This window comes from Lepidochelys olivacea (genome assembly GCF_965140295.1).
Source record: "Lepidochelys olivacea isolate rLepOli2 genome assembly, chromosome: 25".
NCBI classification, from domain to species: Eukaryota; Metazoa; Chordata; order Testudines; family Cheloniidae; genus Lepidochelys; species Lepidochelys olivacea.
In genome coordinates this window covers 5,177,186-5,194,810 of record NC_140435.1, presented here as the reverse complement: position 1 = coordinate 5,194,810, position 17,625 = coordinate 5,177,186, and positions in this window count along the sequence as shown.

Sequence of the window (17,625 nt, the reverse complement as noted above, 5' to 3'; positions counted from 1 at the left end):
AAGGACAAAACTGTATCCCCTCTGGGTTTCTCCACCAGCTTTCCCTGTGCCAGCCCCACCACCTGCCCCCACACTCGTGCCAGCCCCACAACCCCTTCCCCATGTGCCAGCCCCATGCCCCCTGCCCCACACCCCATGTGCCAGCCCCATCCCACCCCCATGCCTGCCCAACTCATCCTGCCTCCTGCAACCTTCCAGCCCAACACTCCCCTCCTGGACACAGTCAGGCTGGCAACAAGGCAAACATTTGTAACCGGGACAGTAATTAGCCATGGGAACCATTCCCCATGGGGCGTGATGGAGTCTCCATCACTGGCCGTTTTAAAACCAAGATGGGAAGTTTTTCTGAAAGATCTGCTCTAGGAAGTGAGCTGTGCCAGCCAGGGGCAGGTCTCTGGCCTGCGCTGTGCAGGGGGTCAGAGGAGATGATCACAATGGGCCCTTCTGGCCTTGGAATCTATGAATATACACGCTGCCCCTCCCCCATGTGCCACCCCACCCCCACCCCAAGACATCAGGCCCCCAGCCCCACGCCTCCTGTCCCACACACCCCAGTTGCCAGCCCCATACACCGTGCATCCCCCACTCTCGAGTGCTAATCCAACACACTCAGCCCCTGCCCCCGGGTGCCAGCCCCACGCTCCCTGCCCTCTTCCCCCATGCTAGCCTGATTTACCCTTCCTCCCACCCCCATGGGCCAGCCCTACACACACCTGTCTCCTTGCCCACGTGCCTTGCCTACACACCCGGCCCCCTGCCAGGGTGCAGGCCCCACCTCATCTTTCCCTCACCTCTGGGTGCCAGCCAGTTTTGCAAGGAGGACACCGGCTGGTGTGTGTCAGCATTTCCCGCCCCCCCCCACAATAGTGGAGGGCACCAGTTACTGACTCCCGGGATTTTATGCTGAACGTCCCAGGTTCCAGCCCAGCTGAAGCCTGTGGTTTCTGTATTGATACATGGCCAGGGTTTGTCACACACAACCACCCTCTGCTGCCAGGGACCAAGTTCGGTGCTTGGCCTTGATCCACTGACAATCCGGTCAGGTCAGGGTGACCTTGGCTATGGAGCAACATGTATCTTAGTGTTGGCCAAGCTTGCATGGACCCTGCTCACAACTCAACAGCATTTCTCTGTCTGTCTGGAACACAATGACGTCCGGAATCCAGATCCCATCCATTGCAGAGCTCCAGGGAAAGCTCTGGGCATCCCTATGGGTCTGGGGGGGAACCAGAAAACCAATGGGAGGAAACAAGGGACACAGGCACAACATCAGATACCTCTTCAGTTGGGTACAGGTCAAAAAGCCCCATTCCCACCCCATCTTAGCTCTGCCCAGCCCCCAACAGAGCTTAGCATGTTAACACCCAAATGACTCTGCCCCTAGACAAATAATAATGGCGGGAAAGGGGGAGTGGAGGCTGACACATAACCCCTGGCATGGGGAGGAGAATGGGGGACCCTGAGACGGGGAGAGAGGGAACAGAGACCCCTTAGCATGGGGGAACCCCTGGCAAGGGGGGAGATTGGGTAATTCAGTATGGGGAGCATGGGGGAAAGAGGGAAATGGGGGAGTATACAGAGCCCCTGCCATGTGAGGGAGACTGAGGTATCCTGGGATGGATGGAGGAGGAAACGGGGGAAAATCCAGCACCCGTGTTGAGGGTCAGATTGAGGGACCGTGGCATGGGGAGGACCTGGAATGGGGCGGGAGAAAGGAGACACAACAAGCCCCTGGCAGAGGGAAGATTTGGGGGTGGGAGGCTGGCACCCAGGGAGCTTGGCAGGGAGGGAGGGATGCAGAGCACCTGTAGGGTGTGCACTGGGCACAGCTTGCACAAATCCCAAGCGTGCGACACCTGGTGTATATTGTGTTTGTATAGCTGAGTCCAGCTGTGCCTTGGTCTGGCTAGCAAGGGGCAGCTTGGAGTGAGTCACACACCCCCGAGTTCAGATTGCACCTCTGTGGGGGTCTGGCTGACTCACTCTGCAAACAGTGCCCAGAACCTGCCCACCCACACTAACTCTGCCTCGCTGGAGCCTGGGGGCTGTTCTGGCAACTCTGTCAGAGCCTGAGGCCTGCACTTATTCTGCTGTCCAGCTGGGAGAAATCGCCATGGGGACAAACCCAGGGCCTTTTCCCTGTTTGCACATCACTCCCAGGCCTTTTCCTGGTTTGCAAATCCTAAGTACCGAAGGGTCAGATTTTCAAAGATATTTAGGTACCTAAAGATGCAGGTAGGGACTTGATGGGATTTTCAAAAACTCCTAAATTACTTAGGACCAGATTCTTAAAGGTATTTAGGTGCCTAAATCCCACTGATGTCAATGGAAGCTAGGTGCCTAAATACCTTTGAAAATCTGGGCCTTGGGCCCTATTGAAAAATTTAACTTACAATTCCTTTCCTTTGTCTCAGTTAGGGCCAGAGGCAGCAGAATCATCTGGTGCCACCAGGGGCCACATGCAGCTCATGAGTCCCCGGTCTGCAACAGGAGTGAGTTCTGGGCTGGGGAGGGGCAGCATTGGTTTATTGTCTGGATGAAAGACACGGTGTAACCTGTACATCTCTCCATTCCCTTGGAGCAGCTGGATCTTCAGAGGTATCTTCCACAGTTTCCTCATTGAGGACCTGGTATCAGCTGGAAACATCAAGTGGTGTTGAATGCCTCCTGGTCCTCTTCTCTCTTATGGCCACAGCCTGCCCAGCCTCATCTGTCTCTCCAGCCATGCAGAATGCTAACGTGACCTCTTGCCTCTGGTGATTAAAACTATCAGGTCTCCTTTCTGCCCAGCTCCGTAGTGGCCAGTTCCTTTCTTCCTTGAACCTGGGGTACTAATGTTTTCTGAACCTGGCTGTCTACGAACTCCTCAGCTGCTCTGCTTCTCGGTAGTTTCTCTACCTACCCCTCCAACCCAGGAATCTTTCCCTCCAGCTCAGCTGCACTTCATGCACAGGAAATCCCGTTTGGCTTCAGGCAAGGAAAAAAAACATGACACATCTGTTCAGGTCACCAGTTCTGTTCCATTGCTGGCCATCGTGGACTCAAACACGGAGCTGGACCAGGAGGAAAGGCTCTCACACTTCCTCCAAGCTCCGTCTCCTGCTTGCTGCCCCCATTTGCTGCCCTAGGGGTAAGTCACCTGAAAAGCTGAAGATGCTCAAGGATGGCAAAGCACTGGAATGGGTTGCCTAGGGAGGTAGTGGAATCTCCTTCCTTAGAGGTTTTTAAGGTCAGGCTTGACAAAGCCCTGGCTGGGATGATTTAGTTAGGGTCGAGCAGGGGATTGGACTAGATGACCTCCTGAGGTCTCTTCCAACCCTAATATTCTCTGATTCTCTGATTCTATGCCCATCACCGTAGCATCTGGGCATCTCATAAATGCAAATGAATTTATCCTCCCATCTATAATGGAGTACATATAGTGGCGCATTACAGCAAACGTATGAATTATGAGCAGTCTATAGAGGTGCCATGGGCAGAGTGAGAGCAAAGGTGCAAGTAAACAATGCTAGCAGAATGGCTGTTACAGTGGGTGCATCCCTGCCCCAGTTTCCTCTAATGGGTTTTCATTGAGTTCAATCAGGCTTTTATGTGGTGAACCTGCCCCTGGAGAGGTCTGATGTATTTAATCAAAGGCCAGATGGACACGTAAGCCAACCTTCACCCCACCCTCCAAGGTGGGGCTGGGTGGCGCGCATGTTAATCTTCATCTGTTTGAACCAACTGAGTCCAGGCTCCATCCAGGCTCTTCACCAGCAAGACCCTCTTGACATGGGAGCCCCCTTAGCGTCCGGCCTCTTGCCTTCTCTAGACCAGGATCCCTCAGAAGTCAAACAACTGCAGCTCTTCTCCAGAGCAGTATGTAGCTCCTCTGCAATCTGGAGCACCTGCCACTGTCTGTGAAGGTCCTTTTGCTGGACCACGTCTCCCTAGGGCAGTGGTTATCAACTGGTCGATTGCAATCAACTGGTCGAACCTGGGGACTCCTCCAGCTGATCGCGATCTCCAGCGGCGCACCAGGGCTAAGGCAGGCTCCCTGCCTGCCCCGGCCCCATGTTGCTCCCAGAAGCGGCCAGCACGGCCCCACGTCCCCGTGGGAGGGGGCAGGGGTCTTGGTGCACTGCATCTGCCTGCAAGCACCACCCCCACAGCTCCCATTGGCCGGGAATGGGGAACTATAGGAGCCAATAGGAGCTGAAGGGGCGGTGCTGGCAGAGAGGGGCAGCACATAGAGCCACATGCCCCCTACCCCTCCCCAGGGGCACATTGACCCCTTCCGGGAGTGGTGTGGGGCCGGGGCAGACAGGAAGACTGCCTTAGCCTTGCTGCACTGCCAACTGGGAGCCGCCTGCTGTGAGTGCTGCCTGGTGGGAGGCCACACCCCAACTCCCAGCCCCCTTCCGGAGCCAGCACCCCATACCCCCTCCTGCACCCGAACCCCCTCCTGCACCCCAAGTCCCAGCCCTGAGCCCTCTCCTAGAACCAGCATCCCAACCCCCTGCCCCAGCCCTAACCCACCTCCCAGGTCCCACACCCTGCACCCCCTCCTGCACCCCAACCCTCTGCCCCAGCCCTGACCCCCTCCCAGAGCCAGCACCCTGTACTTGCACCCCAAATCCCAGCCCTGACCCCCCTCCCAGAGCCAGCACCCTGCACCCCCTCCTGCATCCAAACTCCCTCCCAGAGCTTGCACCCCTCACCCCTCCTGCACCCCAACCCCCCACCCCAGGCTCAGCCCAGAGCCCCCTCCCACACTGCAAACCTCTTGGCCCCAACCCAGAGTCCACACCCCCTCCCGAACCCCAACTCCCTGCCCCAGCCTGGTGTAAGTGAGTGAGGGTGGGGGAGAGCAAGCGATGAGGGGGGATGGAGTGAGCAGGGCAGGGCTTTGGGGAAGGGGCAGGGCCTCAGGGAAGGGGCAAGGGAGATCCTGGGTTGCCCTTACATTCAAAAAATGATTTGGGGCATTAAAAGGTTGAAGACCACTGGACTAGGGGCTTGGCCTACCCAGCTCTAACCTTTCAAAAACAATTCCCTTCAGGAGCACCTTTCCTGGGGAGCTCCCTAGAGAAGTCCCCCTCCTCAGAGGCTTCCTCTGTTTTGGCAGGTCCTGAGGGAGCCCTCAGAACCCTTTATTAGGTCCAGGTGTTCCCTAGCTAATTAACTGCTGCCTTGCCACCTAGGGAATTAACGACTCACAGCTGGAGCTGGGTTGGCTCCCTGAGAGGATCCTTGTCAGAGGTAGGCTGGGTGCCTGACCCCATCAGGGGCCACCCTGTGCCCGACTGGCAGGCCTCTTGAATCCACAACTAGATGGGGGGCTTGGTGGAGAGAGAGAGAGAGATGAGATGTATGGGGATAGATAGATAGATGATAGAGGGGGTGTCTGGGGATAGATAGATAGAGTGGGTGTATGGGGATAGATAGATAGAATCATAGAATATCACGGTTGGAAGGGACCTTAGGAGGTCATCTAGTCCAACCCCCTGCTCAAAGCAGGACCATTCCCCAACTAAATCATCCCAGCCAGGGCTTTGACAGGCCTGACCTTAAAAATATCTAAGGAAGGAGATTCCACCACCTCCCTAGGTAACGCTTTCCAATGTTTCACCACCCTCCTAGTGAAAAAGTTTTTCCTAATATCCAACCTAAACCTCTCCCACTGCAACTTGAGACCATTACTCCTTGTTCTGTCATCAGCTCCCACTGAGAACAGTCTAGATCTATCTTCTTTGGAACCCCCTTTCAGGTAGTTGAAAGCAGCTGTCAAATCCCCCCTCATTCTACTCTTCCGCAGACTAAATAATCCCAGTTCCCTCAGCCTCTCCTCATAAGTCATGTGTTCCAGTCCCCTAATCATTTTTGTTGCCCTCCACTGGACTCTTTCCAATTTTTCCACCTCCTTCTTGTAGTGTGAGGTCCAAAACTGGATACAGTACTCCAGATGAGGCCTCACCAGTGTCGAATAGAAGGGGTGTCTGGGGATAGATAGATAGATAGATAGATAGAGGGGGTGTCTGGGGATAGATTAGATAGATGTGTATGGAGATAGATCAATTGATAGGTAGGTAGGTAGATACTCCATTTCCCAACTGATGTTGACAACTAACATTTTAAGCAAATCCAAAGAAGTGGCCATGTCACATCCCTCTTCAGATACAGACCATTATGTACAGAGAGCTACAGTAAGGTTCTGAAGGCTGGGACCAAAGGTCTAAGGATGACTCTGATCTGAGTGGTCTCAAATTTTGGGGCCCCACTGGAGATGTCTTGGGCCTGGATCTCAGAAGCTGTGGTTCAGCCTGGAGTCAATGGGAGCGGTGGGTGCTCAGTGCCTCTGAAAACCAGACCCTCCATGTCTCAGAGTTAGTGGCCACCTTGGAAAATTTGGCAGCATGTCTTTACACTTTTGCGTCCCTCCAAAGGGCCCTCTTCAGGGAAGTCTCCTGGGAAGGAGCATATGGCACAAGGGGGCAAGCATTCAGCCCTGGAACACAGGCTCTCTCCTGCCAACCCCTTTGTGCTGCCCCAAGAAGGGGTACCAGTGCAGCTGTCCATCAAAAGCCCAGCCACTGGATATAAGCATCCCCCGCCCCGTCCCGGCTGTTTTGGGGGGCGTTCGGAGGCCTCTTAGCAATCGGATGCTGCAGCGTGTGACTTAGGCAGAGCAGCGCCTGCCATTTCTGGTTCGTGGACTGTGCTGGGGCTGAGGTGGGAGAAAGGCCCCAGGCCCCTAGAGGGTGGCAGAAGCAGCACGGCTGCTGAGGGACCTTTTACTGCACAGGTTTCGGCACTGAGCAAGTTCAGGCACCGCCAGGTTGGTGGCAGCTGAGCGGGAGCTTTGCGGATCACAGCGGTGCCTAAAGCAGAACTTCGGCACTGAAGTCTGGGCTTTGGGAGCCATGTACTGCCGTGGACCCAGGCCCAAGACCCTCACCCCCAGCTCCTTACTCTATGGCGGGATCTCCTGCACTAACCCATTCTCACCCGTCCCTCCCCGCCACACAGTTTCTGCTTCCATCATGAGGGGTGGTGCTGCAGGGAGGGCAAAGACACAGCTTCTGCTGCCCTCCCCCGTGCTCCCAGTCCTCTTTGTGGGCCAGTACCCAGGGAGAGCAGAGCACGGGCTTGGACTGGGTGGGGCAGATAGAGGGAACAGTTCTTGGGTTGAGGGAGCACAGGGCCTGTGGTTGTCCTAGGGTGTTGTACATTCATGGATCAGGAGAAATGGCTCCATGCAACCTTCTCCATTCCTGCACAAGGGGCCAGCCGAATCCCTCCTTGCTCTTCTGGGATCTGTGGGGCAGTCAATGGTGCATGCAGGCCCCTCCATTCTTTCCATTATGGCTCATCTCCGTTCTTTTACTAAAATGTCACTGATTCTTATTAACCCTTTCTCCACCATTGCCCAAAATCTTCTGCACATGAGGAGCTTCCAGAGTTCACTTTCATTTGGGATTGTTCCCAACTGTGAGCAGCATCTTGCATTTTGCCCATGTCCTAGTACAAACCTCTGTAGAAACCAGCTTTGCACAGGCTGAGAATTTCCCATCTAATAGGAGAAGGGAATTTGGCACCCAGAGTGCAATGCTCTGACTAGCTTGTTTCAGGATGGAAATTTTGCCAGGCCCTGAGCTCTAGCTGCCGTCACGTCATGCCATAATTAATAAATATCACATCTCATTCCACGCTTAGAATCCACTCCTGCCCACGGCAGCAGAGCACACACAGCCATGTAGTCAGATGAGCCTAAGGAGACTTTCTGCTTTCTCAGGACAGGACAGCAGAAGCACCAGGAGAGCTGGCACAGCATGCCCCGGGAAACGGTTTGCTGCTCCTCTCCGCAGGAGCAACACGTGCGCTGCTTCTGCCACTGGTCTGCATGCAGTCTGGATGGGATCCTACATTCCTGCTAGCTTACACTCCAGCCACACCCTTTTCCTGCTCCCCTGGTAGAATCATAGAATCACAGAATCTCAGGGTTGGAAAGGACCTCAGGAGGTCATCTAGTCCAACCCCCTGCTCAAAGCAGGACCAATCCCCAACTAAATCATCCCAGCCAGAGCTCTGTCAAGCCTGACCTTAAAAATACCTAAGGAAGGAGATTCCACCACCTCCCTAGGTAACGCATTCCAGTGTTTCACCACCCTCCTGGTGAAAAAGTTTTTCCTAATATCCAACCTAAACCTCCCCCACTGCAACTTGAGACCATTACTCCTTGTTCTGTCATCAGCTCCCACTGAGAACAGTCTAGATCCATCCTCTTTGGAACCCCCTTTCAGGTAGTTGAAAGCAGCTATCAAATCCCCCCTCATTCTTCTCTTCCGCAGACCTAACAATCCCAGTTCCCTCAGCCTCTCCTCATAAGTCATGTGTTCCAGTTTTTTGTTGCCCTCCACTGGACTCTTTCCAATTTTTCCACATCCTTCTTGTAGTGTGGGGCCCAAAACTGGACACAGTACTCCAGATGAGGCCTCACCAATGTCGAATAGAGGGGAACGATCACGTCCCTCGATCTGCTGGCAATGCCCCTACTTATACATCCCAAAATGCCATTGGCCTTCTTGGCAACAAGGGCACACTGTTGACTCATATCCACTGTAACCCCTAGGTCCTTTTCTGCAGAACTGCTGCCGAGCCATTCGGTCCCTAGTCTGTAGCGGTGCATGGGGTTCTTCCGTCCTAAGTGCAGGACTCTGCACTTGTCCTTGTTGAACCTCATCAGATTTCTTTTGGCCCAATCCTCTAATTTGTCTAGGCCCCTCTGTATCCTATCCCTCCCCTCCAGCGTATCTACCACTCCTCCCAGTTTAGTAGCCTTTGGTGCATGCTACAGCCTCTTATACAAGGGTGTGGCAGCCACCCAGGACGTCCTGTGAGTCATGGCTCTGTTCCCAGACACCTGTATGACTTGAGCAGCCACCATATATGCTATTTTCACTTCCTTGCATGCCAGTGCCAGGCACCAGAGGCAGGATTAAGCCCAGAAGAGAAGCCATGGGGGTGGCAATGCGGCTACAGGTCAAAGAGCCTGCTCCAAAGCCTTTGATGTCTGTACAGCTCTACCTGGAAATGGAGGTAGGCGAGAGTGTGCCCTGAATTCCCATAGGGTAAGTGGTAGAGCTCAGCCTGGGACATGCCTTAAAGGGGAACGCTCAAGATTTTAACAATCCTCAACTGAGAGTCTACTTCCTTGCCTGTGTTGCTAATAGCACCTTGCAGCGATGACACCGAGAAGCCTGATCTAACGTTGATGCTGTGTGTTTCCTTTTGCATTTCACTCTGCTCAGCTAGCAAAGCTGAACCGCTCCATTTCTCTTTCTAGTGCTGGGAAACTGGTACAAACTCTGTCGGTTTTGTTCCCCAGCTGTGACATGGCCCTCTGTGGTATCTTGTGGTCTCAGGGTTACCTCGGAAGGGGACAGGGTAAATAACTGAGCAGGGATAGTTGGGGTTTGTGATGTATGTAGCTGTGCGCAAGTTATAATTTTACCTTTAAGCCAGATTCTGGAGCAGTCTCCAGGAGGCAGCTGTCATCCTAAATTCAGTTCAGCTGCAGACTTGCTTATTTGTTCTTGCGTCGTCCTTGTAATTAACCTAAACTTAAACCTCATTCAGACTGACAGTTCCTGGCTCCTGTCTGTGCTGACTGACAGTGCTGATGTTCATTAAAATCACAAAGCAATTCAAAACTTGTGAGATGCCAAGTTCCAGGAACTTGCAAAATCCAGGGGGTGTGCAAACTACCCAAACCAAGTAGCTCAGATCTGTCATTTACAGTTTTGGTTTACAGTATAAAATAAATGCAGAAAGCTGGTGCTAATACAATGCAAAAGCCAGACAAAAGCAAGCACTGAAGTGTTAGAAAATTCCCACATTTCAGCTCTCTCCTACTCTATTAGCTTGGCCTTATCGCATATACTGCATAAGCAATCTCAGTGTTGCTAACTGGCACAATATTAGTTTGTGTTTCACAATATCTGGCATTTTTCTTACATCCCTAGCTCCTGGAGTCAGGGGATTATGGGAGAATCTCATTTTTCAGTTTCAAAACAAGGCATAAATGTAACAGGGAGGGTAATTAACAGAGGTGAAAGTAAGCCGGACCGGACCGCCAGGCCGGACCAGACCAGCTTCCCCAGGTTGGCGATTTAAAGGGCCCAGGGCTCCCTGCAGATGGCCAGAGTCCCGGGCCCTTTAAATCGCTGCCCAAGCCCAGCTGCCGGAGCCCCAGGTTAGTGGCGGCAGGGCTTTGCCAGTGATTTAAAGAGCTTGGAGCTCCGCTGCGGTAGTAGCGGCTGGAGCCCCAGGCCCTTTAAATCTCCTCTGAGCCGTGGGGCTCCCAGCCATCTCTGCAGCTGGTAGCTTCGGGGGTGATTTAAAGGCCCCGGGGCTCCCAGCCGCAGCCAGGGCCCCGGGACCTTTAAATCTTGATTTAAAGGGCCCAGGTATTTAAAGGCCCTGCCTCTTCCAGTTGAGGCCATGTCCCCCTGCTCAGGACTCCGTACTGGTAAGTCTTTTAAGTTACTTTCACACCTGGTAATTAACCATTGGAACCTTTTCCCAAGGGTCACGGTGAGCTCTCCATCACTGGCCATTTTTAAATCAAGATTTGTTGCTTCTCTAAAAGTTCTGCTCTAGGAATTGTTTGGGGGCAGGTCTCTGGCCTGTGCTGTGCAGGGGGTCAGACTAGATGATCACAGTGGCCTTGGAATCTATGAAAGTTTCTAGCTCTTGTTGCAGAGAAAAGCCTGAAAATGTGACAGGAGTGTGATTCAAAGGCTCAGAAACCAAAAGGCACCAATCCTGTGGTTCCTGGGACCTGATTCATGAGGTGTGAGTAACCTGAGCAGCCAGTAACTGACTCCTACAGTTAATATCATTGAATAAGATGCCCTGAGGGTGTCTCCTTTGTTTTTCCCGGGGCGAGGGTTGGCTTGTGCAGTTCACCAGCTTCACAGGCTCTGGGAGGGAAAGCTGAACGTCCCTGAACTGCGGCTATTCAGCCTCCGTGCCTGCAAACTCTGCCAGTTGCTCTTGGCAGCTCTTTGCTCTGGAGCTAACTGCCCTGTGGAGCCACCTTGCTGCTCTTATTAGCTCCACTGTGTCTTGCTCCAGAACTGTGATGGCCACTTTTTTCAAGAGCTTGAGCAGGAACAAGTTGCTATTCAGGCCTTTCCCACCAGTCCAGGACACACAGGGAGTGGGTGATAGGGGATCATGCCCGAGATGCATAAAAGCCCAGTGGCTTGAGCGCTCCAAGGTGGAGGTGGGGGGGGCTTGGTTTGGGGGAGGAGCACTCGGTCAGTATGTCACGCAGTGCTGGGCATGCTCCGTGGCTGCTCAGCGTCATGTTAGAGGCCCAGCTAAGAGGTGTAGGGAAGCTGCTGAGACAACAGCCACCTCGTTAGCTGCCCTGCAGCACATGCACCCAAACCAGCCAGCACCCAGCCTGAGCGTGCACACAGCTGAGAGAGTCATGCAGACAGGAGTCACTGGACAGAAAGTCCGGCTGAGGGATCCAAGGGTGGAAGTTCCCGGGAGATGCAGCACTGGGAGAGGCTGTGTTGGGAGATATATCTCTCTCAATATCCATTGTGATTCCTCTTCCCATGTAATATGTTATAGGGCATTGAGGCCTGGTATGAATGACGCGTGCTTAACATAAATACATGCATTGCAAGTTAGCAACCGAAGCAAGAACTTAAGGTCAAGGACTATTAGAACTCTTTGTGCAAAAACAATCTTATGTTCCAAAAAAAAATACAAAAAATCAGCAGAAAAGGAAACAACACCATCTGAATTAATATAAAATTTTATAAAAATTTTAAAAAATGGCATGCCTTACAACATGGTGGCCTGCCCAGAATTGTCTCTTTGGAATTGTGTGGGTAGAAGGCCTAGTAAACAAAGGCAAAAAACCAATAACGCAAAGGAATAAACTATAAATGGTTGCCTATAATTTCTGCAAATTGGAGTCATTTATTTATCCAGTGTCCCATGTGGATATAGTTGTGGTTTTCGCTGGCTCCCCGCATCTTATAATCTTATCATCAAAAGGAATCTCAACTGGCCATCGAAACCATTCTAACCTTTGGACACTGGTATAGTATGTTTGGGGTGTAAATGTAAAGTAAGTAAGGTTTGTTTGTAATCAATAAAAAGCATTTAAAGTATTATATACCAACACTCTGTCCGGTATCTGCCTGCTCCCCATCCCATAAAAAACCCTCTATTGCGGGTCTAACAGCTGGAGTACAGCACCTGACCATGCTGGGCCTGCACAGGAAAAGGAAGTGTCAGGTAGGCCCCCTTCCCCCTCTTGACAGGAAATTCATAGATATATTCATAGATCATAGATAGATAGATTCATAGATCATAATGGTCAGAAGGGACCATTATGATCATCTAGTCTGACCCCCTGCACAATGCAGGCCACAGAATCTCACCCACCCACTCCTGCAATAAACCTCTCACCTATGTCTGAGCTACTGAAGTCCTCAAATCGTGGTTTAAAGACTTCAAGGAGCAGAGAATCCTCCAAGAAGGGACCTGTGCCCCATGCTATAGAGGAAGGCGAAAAACCCCCAGGGCCTCGTCCAATCTGCCCTGGAGGAAAATTCCTTCCTGACCCCAAATATGGCGATCAGCTGAACCCTGAGCATGTGGGAAAGAGTCACCAGCTGTGATCCTTGGCAGATTCTCCCTGGCCTCCCTCAGGCCTGGGTCACCCTGAAGCCACCCAACAGCTCTGTGATGAGCTGCAGGGGCAGCTGCTGTCCCTCCCCGATCTCAGGCCCTCCCCCCACTAACCGAGTTTCAGATTGTTTTGGTCCTAGGCTGACTCCAGGTTGTCATGTTCTGCTCACATCTCGAATCTGACGAGGCCCGTGTGTGGGACTTCTCTGTCCTGCCTATTTAGCATCATTTCTGAGTGTCGCTAATGTGCTATTTACCCTGTAAACACGCTGCTGCCGTTGCAGACAGTTAATGAAGAAGTTAATGAGACCAGACCTGCCCCGATCCCTGCTGAACACACTGCACTCCTGCCCTGCCATGCACACCCTTAATACCAATGGGCAGCACGGGTGACAGCTCTCACAACCACGGAGTCATTTATGAGACACTCTTGTCGATGCTTTATAAAAGCCCAGGGCCAAATCCTACTGTCAGCCAAAACAAGGGCAACTGCACTGAGTGGGGGGAGGGGATAAAATGGGGCCTAGCCAGAGCTACCCCTCCCACAGCACCCCAACCTCAAGGCCAGAACTGTACAGGGGAGACTGTCATACTCTGGAGGCACTGGGACCCAGGTGGTCCTTAGTTGGGGGAAAAACCGCAGAGAGGAACCAACCAGCCAGAGGCTCCATCCAGATGGGCAGAAGCTGCCATAGCAGGGACATTTGGGCGGTAAAGAACTTCCTACTGCCCTGTGCTGACAGGCTGTTTGCTCCGAGCCTTCCCCTCCCTCACAGTCCCTTCACCTCAGCTTCACTCCACCCCCGAGAGTAGAGGGACTGAAAGCAGCACGAGCAAGCTCAGGGGATGTGAAAGGGGCACAGCACTTCACAGGGGTGATACATGCCCTGTCCAAGGTCTGTCCACACCTGGCTGCAGTAGCAGAACCCAGACCTCAGCTCCCCAGGCTGCTGAGTTCAATGGGACTGAGCATTAGCCATGCTGAACCACATGGTAACAAATGCCCGTCCTGGGTACAATCAGCCAGCAGAACCACTGACACTCCAGTGTGAAGCCTTGGAGAAAGGACTGAGCTTTTGCTTTTCAGGCTTCTGGGAGCAGTAAATACAACATCTGAAGAGGCTCTTAGATGGAAGACAATATGGATAGTGAGCGATCAGCTGATGTGACCTGCGCAGGATGTGCCATGTTTGTCTTTCTCCCAGAGGATAGAAGTGACTTCGTCTGTGTGAAGTGCAAGCTGCTCTCCATATTGGAAGAGAAGGTTAAAGGACTAGAGACCCAAGTATCAACCCTGCGTTGCATCAGAGAAAATGAAGACTTTCTGGATAGAAGTCAGCATTCGGTTGTGCAGGCACAGCGTGCTGAAGATTCAGAGAGGGCAGTGCAGACTGGGGAAGAAAATTAGCAGCGTGTGACCTCCAGAAAAAGAAAGAGGAGAACCCATGTACCCCCAGTGCAGATAGAGGTAAGAAACCGGTTTCAGGCTCTCTGCACAGGTACTATGGTGGAGATTGGTTTGGAAAAGTCATCTGAGGAAAGGGATCAGAAGGAGACCCCATCGACCGGAAGGCATGAGATGCATTGTCCTAGGGATGGGGTTCCATGACCACCACTCCCAAGAGGAGGAGACAGGTGATGGTGGTCAGGGACTCCCTCCCATGGGGGACAGATTCATCCATCTGCCGTCCAGACCAGAAAACTCAAGAAATGTGCTGCTTGCCTGGAACTAGAATTCAGGATGTGACAGTGTGTCTGCCGAGACTGATCGAGCCCTTGGACCACTACCCCTTCCTATCTCTCCATGTGGGCACTAATGATACTGCCAAGAATGACCTTGAGCAGGTCACTGCAGACTATGTGGCTCTGGGAAGAAGGATAAAGGAGTTTGAGGCACAAGTCATGTTCTCATCCATCCTCCCTGTTGAAGGAAAAGCCCAGGTCGGGACCATCAAATTGTGGAAGTAAATGCATGGCTACGCAGGTGGTGTCGGAGAGAGGGCTTTGGATTCTTCGACCATGAGATGTTGTTCCAGGATGAAGGATTGCTAGGAAGAGATGGGATCCACGTAACAAAGAGAGGGAAGAGCATCTTCGCAGGCAGGCTTGCTAACCTAGGGGCTTTAAACTAGGTTCAGCGTGGGATGGAGACCTAAGCCCTGAGGTAAGTGGGGAAGTGGGATACCGTGAGGAAACACAAGGAGGAGGATGCAGCAGGGGAGGCCTCCTGATTCACAGTGAGAAAGTAGGGCCATCAGCTAGTTATTGTAGGTGTCTGTACATGAACACAAGAAGCCTGGGAAAGAGACAGGAAGAATTGGAAGTCCTGGCACAGTCAAAAAACTATGATGTGACTGGAATAACAGAGACTTGGTGGGGTAACTCACATGACTGGAGCACTGCATGGATGGGTATAAACTGTTCAGGAAGGACAGGCGGGGGAGGAAAGGGGGAGGAGTTGCTGTCGAGGCTGATTCCCCACTCTGGCACTTCGAGTGCAGAAGGGGGGAGGCCCGCAAGGATTCTAACAATTAATACTGGCCGCTCCAGGCTTGTATTAAACTCCCAAGGTTACAGCTTTTCTCTGACCTTAAATGGGTAGATGCTGCCATCACCAACGTGCAAAACCTCTTTGAGAACCCAGGAAGGTGCACTTGGGAATTCCTTCCTGTGGGGTACCCTCAGGCCCTTTCACTCCCACCTCTGGGGAAGAGCTGAGAAAGAAAAAGAAATCAGCTGTTACCACCACTTAATTAAACCACATGTGCACAGACCTCTTAGGACACAAAAATCCAATACTGTTCTTAAAAAAGGTAAATTTTATTAAAAACAAAAAGAAAGGAACATCTGGAAACTCAGGCTATTGCTAGATTTTTAAAAAAAAAAACACTTACAAGAATTAAGCATCAAGAATAGCTTCCTTGAGGTCCAGCGTAAAGGTTACAAGCAAAACAAAAGCACCTGGAGTTAGCACAGAGGAATCCACAAGCCATAACGAAATACAAGGAATAAACCTAATTGTGTCTCCTGAGACATTTCGTGATCTTCTTACATACTTGGGGTTTTAAATGAGTAGTTTCTAGGTATTATACCGATGATTTTTCATGCCTTGCCCTAAGCTTCTTACAGCATAGTTACAGCCCTGTCTGCCTCTTCCCAGAGAACAACCACAAACAGACAAAAGGGGAGTTTTGTTTCAATTTTAAAAAGTTCTAGCCTTCCCATTGGCTCTTTTGGCCAGGTGCCCACTTCCTTCCTTTTACCTATGCATCACAGTGAGACTTTTTAAACCTTTAAAGGTAAAGCAAGTAGAGAAGAGCTACTAAGAGGGATTTTATAGCTAACTGGCTGGCTGGGTTCATAAAAGGGAGCGACCCCCGCCCCCTTTCATTTATCACAGTTGCAGTGTATGTAAGAGAGCAGTACGATGGCTCAGAGCTCCAGTCTTTGAGTTAAGCTTAGAGGCGAGAGCAACAAGGGTGATGTCATGGTGGGCATCTGCTATAGACCACCAGACCAGGAGGATGAGGTAGATGAGGCTTTCTTTGGACTATCAACAGAAGTTTCCAGATCACAGGCCATGGTTCTCATGGGGGACTTCAGTCATCTGCTGACATCTGCTGGGAAAGCAATACAACAATGCACAGACAATCCAGGAAGTTTGGAGAAGAGGAAGGTGATCAGAAATGGTCAACATGGAGTCGCCAAGGGCAAGTCATGCCTGACCAACCTGATTGCCTTCTATGATGAGATAACTGGCTCTGTGGATATGGGGAAAGTGGTGGATGTGTTATACCTTGACTTTAGTAAAGCTTTTTATATGGTCTCCCACAGTATTCTTGCCAGCAAGTTAAAGAAGTATGGATTGGATGAACAGACTATAAGGTGGAGAGAAAGTTGGCCAGATTGTCGGGCTCAACGGGTAGTGATCAAGGGCTTGATATCTAGTTGGCAGCCGGTATCAAGCGGAGTGCTCCAGAGGTCGGTCCTGGGGCTGGTTTTGTTCAACATCTTCATTAATGATCTGGATGATGGGATTAATTGCACCTTCAGCAAGTCTGCAGATGACATTAAGCTTGGGGGAGAGGTAGATACGCTGGAGGGTAGGGATAGGGTCCAGAGTGACCTAGACAAATTGGAGGATTGGGCCAAAAGAAATCTGATGAGGTTCAACAAGGACAAGTGCAGAGTCCTGCACTTAGGATGGAAGAATCCCATGCACTGCTACAGGCTGGGGACCAACTGGCTAAGCGGCAGTTCTGCGGAAAAGGACCTGGGGGTGACAGTGGATGAGAAGCTGGATATGAGTCAACAGTGTGCCCTTGTTGCCAAGAAGGCTAATGGCATACTGGGCTGTATTAGTAGGAGCATTGCCAGCAGATTGAGGGAAGTGATTATTTCCCTCTATTTGACATTGGTGAGGCAACACCTGGAGTATTGCGTCCAGTTTTGGGCCCCCCACTACAAAAAGGTTGTCGACAAATTGGAGAGAGTCCAGAGGAGGGCAACGAAAATTATTAGGGGGCTGGAGCACATGATTTATGAGGAGAGGCCGAGGGAACTGGGATTATTTAGTCTGCAGAAGAGAAGAATGAGGGGGGATTTGATAGCTGCTTTCAACTACCTCAAAGGGGGTTCCAAAGAGGATGGAGCTCGGCTGTTCTCAGTGGTGGCAGATGACAGAACAAGAAGCAATGGTCTCAAGTTGCAGAGGGGGAGGTCTAAGTTGGATATTAGGAAACACTATTTCACTAGAAGGGTGGTGAAGCACTGGAATGGGTTGCCTAGGGAGGTGGTGGAATCTCCATCCTTAGAGGTTTTTAAGCCCCAGCTTGACAAAGCCCTGGCTGGGATGATTTAGTTGGTGTTGGTTCTGCTTTGAGCAGGGGGTTGGACGAGATGACCTCCTGATGTCTCTTCCAACTG